The sequence below is a fragment of the Schistocerca serialis genome, chromosome 2 (genome assembly GCF_023864345.2).
Source record: "Schistocerca serialis cubense isolate TAMUIC-IGC-003099 chromosome 2, iqSchSeri2.2, whole genome shotgun sequence".
Classification (NCBI taxonomy): Eukaryota; Metazoa; Arthropoda; class Insecta; order Orthoptera; family Acrididae; genus Schistocerca; species Schistocerca serialis.
Window position 1 is genome coordinate 1,092,259,218 of NC_064639.1, and position 6,290 is coordinate 1,092,265,507.

The following is a 6,290-nucleotide window of genomic DNA, read 5'->3' on the forward strand; positions in this document are numbered from 1 at the left end:
CCCCCCCGGGCCTTTGCAGCAGGTTAAGAACCTTTAGCCCCCAAGTCTGAGGAAAATACTTCATGCTTCAACTACTAATAGGAACAGCCAGACAGATAAAGTGATATGACAGCTCCAACAAGGAAATATAACAATCTGTACTGCCTGACAAAAATGTGAAGCACCCAGAAGACATAGTCAGATGTCATTTTCACTTTGTACAACTACACGTCATCAGTGGGAATGTAAATGGTCAGAGCTGAAATTTTCCATGATCAGTAGAGTGGCCACCAGAGAGCATCAGGGGGGCCGGGGGGAAGGTGCTGGTCCAGTTGTAAGGTGGTAGAGTAAATGGTCAGATTCGCACCTTACATGAGACCTATACAAATCATAATGAGAAGGTGAAGATGACACCTAATGTAAATTGACAGTTATGAGAACATTTGCCTTTCAATATGTGATGCAGAAAGGGATGACAGTCAATTGACATTAATTAACACACCATTCCTATACAATGCATGTCTTTGAGCGGAAGGTAGAACATTGAATGTGAGTCGAGTCGCTTTTAGTTCTGAAAAGCCAGCTCCACAATGGCCTAGCGAAGCCGCACTGCAGGAGTTATGCTGGCAACCACTTAAAGGGGTGGCAGGAGGGAGGACAGCGCCCCCGGGCCAGATGATACAAGCCGGAGCACAGCCTGTAGTGGGGCATCTGCACAAGAGCGGAGAAGAAGCTTTAGAAAACTGCATTTCGGAGTTCTAATGGGATACGAACAAAAGAGTGACGCATTTTCGTGCAGCAAGTGCGACGCACGGAAAGGTCAACGTACTTTAGGCGTCTAGAACGGGCACAAGACGTCCGATTGCCGGAAACGCACTAGGAAGGAGAAAAATACTTAAGTTTCGACGCAGTTTAATAGAAGGGACATTGTGATTGGTAGAGAGAGTTTCTACAAAATAAGAAGAACGCTCCTATTGGTCGAAAAAAGCTGTGGCGTGAAAAAGGAACCCAATTGGAGATAGGCAGTTCTACCATGAGTAGGACAAGAGAGAAATTGAGTGGGGATTCTTCTCTGAACTGGCGTCAAGTGCAGAACGGAGCGCTTAACGCCCCGTACGGCGCAGAGAAGAAATTTGTGTGGACACTGCATTCACACCGGCTGCACTCCAGCTAAAAAATTAGCTGTAGCAACGTTTAGCTCCAACTGTGGAGAAACGAATCTACATCTACAACCATACTCCGCAAGCCAGCTGACGGTGTGTGGTGGAGGGTACCCTGAGTACCTCTATCGGCTCTCCCTTCTATTCCAGTCTCGTATTGTTCGTGGAAAGAAGGATTGTCGGTATGCTTCTGTGTCGGCTCTAATCTCTCTGATTTTATCCTCATGGTCTCTTCGCTAGAAATACGTAGGTGGGAGCAATATACTGCTTGGCTCTTCGGTAAAGGTATGTTCTCGAAATCAGCCATATTAGTTACTTGTTCTTGCGAGAACTGAAAGGGCACTATAATATGCACGCTGCTCCAACCATGCGCATGTATACTACCACATAATAAGACTAGGGCTGAGTACATCTTTTCTCGCATAACGAGAATCGTAGGGAAAGTTTCTGCTGGAAAGTTCAGGAAAGGGCAGATTAGTTTTGCAGGAAATTCAGTGGGAGAGAGCGTCCTTGCAAACAGCAGCACGTCACAGCTGAAGGTAAATACCGCGTGCAGAGGCGTAAACTTTGTTCATTCACCAGCTTGCGTCCACTGTAAACTCGAATGGCCTAGGTTAATATTGCGCTCAAATTTGTCACCTGACTAACCTTCCACCGTAGACTTGATTGTCACCCTAAACAGTACCGAACTTTGAACCGGAGTCGGACGATTTTCGTAGTACTGACCAACATCATAATGTATGTGTAGGAGCAATTTTGTAAAGAAACTTCCAATTAAACGTTTATATTATTGTGCTTAGGATTAATATAAAGGAAACTTTCAATTAAACTTTCATAATATTGTGTTTAGGATTAATGTGCTTTCAGAGAGTTAATATTTAACATTGTTCTGTATGAACTTACTTAACTTTTTGATGTTGGCAAGATGCGTTATCCATTGCGCTGTTTTTATGTTGGCGAGTTGAAGACTGTGTGAAAAGATATAATTTGGTGAGAAATATTGCGATATTAAACTTGTCATTTCACCTCACACAGTCGTTCTCAATTCAAGAATAAGCAAAAAGAAAACCCCACACCTACACAGTGGCTAGAACAGTGCCACTGACCAGGGCGGCAGAATTCTGGCAGCGGCAAAATCTAAACTTTTAATATGGTTCCAAAAGGACGAATTAAACAAGACAGTGAAAGATATGAGTAAATCAAGAAGTGTGAGTATAAATTGTAAATATAAAGTATTCACAAATTCTAGTGTCTCGTTAGAAATTTTCAACGTTATTGTGAAGCTATGGAGTTTATCAACTTGTCTGCGTCCTCCAATATGGCAAAGACTGCAGCTGACAGTGTTGGAAACACCATTTCAACACTCATGTTCAGAAAAAACTGAACACCTTGAACGGCAAGAGATAGGACGTTCATATTCACAGGACATGTACATTAGTATGTTCTGCGGAAATGTCTCGCATTGAACCATGTCGATCCGCGGGTTCAAGCTCAACATCGATATCGCAGCACAATGCCATCAACCGATAAAATGTGCCTGCTGCTCTCGTTGTCGCTTTAAAACGAAGGTAACGGATCAGTGTGAGTTGAGCAGACGTGCAGGATGCCCCGCAGATGTATGCCCAAACCATATCGTCAAATCAGTGAGTTTGAAAGAGGGAGCGTTGTTGGCATGAGAGAATGTGATGCATCCATCCGGGAAATTACTGCTCGTGTAGGAACAAGTGTTGTGGCAGTGCAACGGGTGTGTGCAGAATGGTTCACGGAAGGCCGTAGAACACGACGAGATGGGTCAGGTCGCACCACCTAGACCACCCCCAGTGAAGATCGACACCTCATTTTAATGGCATTGCAGGACAGATCTGCGTTCTCCTTGACTCTGGCGCAGCGGTGGAGAAGTGTAACACATCGTACGCCATCAGGGGTGACAGACCGTCGCCGTTTATTATGGCACAGGTTACTTGCTCGTCGTCCACCTCTTCTCCTACCTTTGACGAGTGCGCAGAAACCTGATAGACAGCAGTTGTATGTGGAACGACCTCACTGTGGATAGGAATGGCATCAGATAGTATTTTCGGACGAATCCGGGTTCTGCTTGTTTGAAAATGATACCCACATTTTGGTGTGCTTCAGACAGGGTGAGTGGCGTCACGGTGACTGCATCCCCACAAGCCATAAAGCGCCAACTCGTTGCCTTATGATGTGCGGTGCTATTGGGTACAACTACAAATCACAGCTGGTGCGTTTCCAAGGAACTGTGACCAATGTGACCTACATGAATGATATCCTGTGTCCTGTAGCCATACCCTTTCCACAACGTCATTTTTCAGCAGGACAATGCACGACCACCAGTTGCTGCACGAACACGTGCCTTCTTGGTGTCAAAGGATGTCAGTTTTTTTCCCTGACCCGCCAAATCACCAGACCTGTCCATTTGGGATATGGAGAAATGACTGGGGCAACGCTGTGACGCAATGTCGACCAGCACAGATGAATTTTGGAACCAGGTGAATGTAACGTGGGTGGCTATGCCATAGGACGCGCCATTCGCGCCTTGTTCGCTTCGATGCCATCACGCAAGGATCAAGTTATCAGGGCCCATAGCGGACCCTATGCCTTCTTGGCAACAGGACACATACTGAACCGAAGTGACTGAAATGCTAATCATTTCTGCAGAACATACTACTATACATGTCCTATGAATCTACAACTACATCATATTCCTCAAGCCACCTAATGGTGTGTGGCGGAGGGTACTTTCGGTACCATCATCTGATCCCTCCAACCCTGATCCACCCGCGAATAGTGCGTGAGGAGAATGATTGCCGGTAAGCCTCTGTATTGGCTCTAATTTCTCGAATTTTCTCCTCGCGGTCAATACGCGAGATGTATGTGGGGGGGAGTAATATGTTGTCTGACTCGTCCTGAAAAGTGCTGTTCCGAAATTTCTATACTAAATCTCTCCGTGATGCATAACGCGTCTCTTGTAACGTCTGCCAGCGGAGTTTGTTTAGCATCTCCGTAACGTTCTCTCGCCAGCTAAAGGATCGCGTGACGAAGCGGGCCGTTGTTCGTTGGATCTTCTCCATCTCGTCTATCTGTCCTACCTGATAGGGATCCCTGATAGATGAACAATTCTAAAGAATCGGGCGAACAAGCGCCTTATAAGCCAATTCTTTCGTGGATGAGTTACATTTCCTCAAGATTCTTCCATCGAATCTGAGTGTGCTGTCTACTTTTCCCAATGTCTGTTTTATATGGTCATTCCACTTAAGGTCGCTCTGGATAGTTCCGCCTAGATATTTTACGGCAGACACTGTCTCCAGCTGTTTGTCATCAATAGTGTAGCCGTACAGTAGTGAAATGTTCTGTCTTTAGTCATTCAAGGTGTTCTGTTTCTTCTGAACATGAATGTACCACGCGTCTACGGAACACTTGAAATGTAACTACCTCAATTTGAAATCCCGTAAGGAGGGAAAAACTTCGTAATAAAGAAAGAAAGATGAGTGTCAGCGTATGATGACCTAACAAATTCTTAAACACACTAAGGGGTACCGCCGAGAGAAACACTTTTTAATATAAAGAGAAAACATAAGTAACCTATGCATTGCCCGTCACATACCATAGTCTTTTGAATCCAGATGTTGTGATTAAGGAACATTTACATGTGGAAAAATTTATGTTATCCTCCCCCCACCGCCGGCCGCGGTGGTCTAGCGGTTCAGGCGCTCAGTCCGGAACCGCGGGACTGCTACGGTCGCAGGTTCGAATCCTGCCTCGGGCATGGATGTGTGTGGTGTCCTTAGGTTAGTTAGGTTTAAGTAGTTCTAAGTTCTAGGGGACTGATGACCACAGATGTTAAGTCCCATAGTGCTCAGAGCCATTTTTGAACCTCCCCCCACCACTCTCCTTTGGATCTATCATTAGTACTATGTTATTTACATTGCTCTTCTTCTTCTCACGGTCCCCTAAGCTAATTTTTTCTGCTTTGTCTGTAACTTGTTTTAAGTTTTCCACACATTCCCCTTTTTTCTCGGTATTAAGGGCATAATCAATAGATATTAATATGTAAGATAACACGGAAAAAATCTGTCTAATCTTATGTTGGAGTTTATGCAACTAAAATGCACGAACCATTTGTCCAGTTTCGTCATTTTTCAGACTGTTTGCGTTCCGGCAACTTTATTTTGCAAATAACGCTTACTTTTCGCACCAATAAATGGAAGTACTTTCAGAAATGCTTGTTTCGTGCCATAAACTATGACCATTGCATTTCGGAAAGCATGCCTTATCGATATTCGACCATGGCCGTTTATCCTTTACGTACTGTGGACACACTAAACAGGCACTGGCGATTTATAAACTTTTTTCAACAAATAAAGCTTTTATATGTAAGTCACTCGCTGTCCTACGTCCTTCCACTTTGTACAGCAGAAGCGACGACGATATCGCCGACAATGCAGTACTGCTGCGCAAGTATTAGTCTTAGTCGTAGAAAAGGGGAATTTTGTAAGGGGATACGGAATCACCTATCCCCGCAATGTTAATATATGCCTACTATAGGGAACATTTTCTCACAAACTACTGGAGACAGAGAGGTAAAAATTTTACTGTATGTGCATTCATATGTTACAACAATACTGAAACAACAGTTTATTGTCAAAGTATTTTCTTACAGAGATATTGTACATTTATTTTTAAGTAAATTTTTTCCATCGCTTTTTACTAGACTATCACCCCTAAGTCTTTTGTAAATCAAGTAATTAAAAAATCATTGTTTCAGTATGTAATAGGGACCTATGTCACTACGTCATAAAAATTTCAGACTTCTAGGTTGACCAGTACCTGAGATAATGTTCCTAGATGAAGTAAAAAGTAAACTTACGGGAAACGGAGAAAGAAGATTAAAACATTCCTGATCCGTAGCTAATACCCCCTTCACAGTCTTCATAATCATCTTCAAGTCTTCTTTTGGCACCCCTCTGCACCTGTCTTGCTTTTTTCACTAATGTCTTGATTATATTATCAGCATGCCTTAGTCTGTGCTGATCTAAAAAGAACATAGCACGTACCGTACGGGAACCAACACACATACCTAACTTTTGAAGGACCTGGCATTTAGTTATATTTCCAAGATTGAAGGTTGCCACA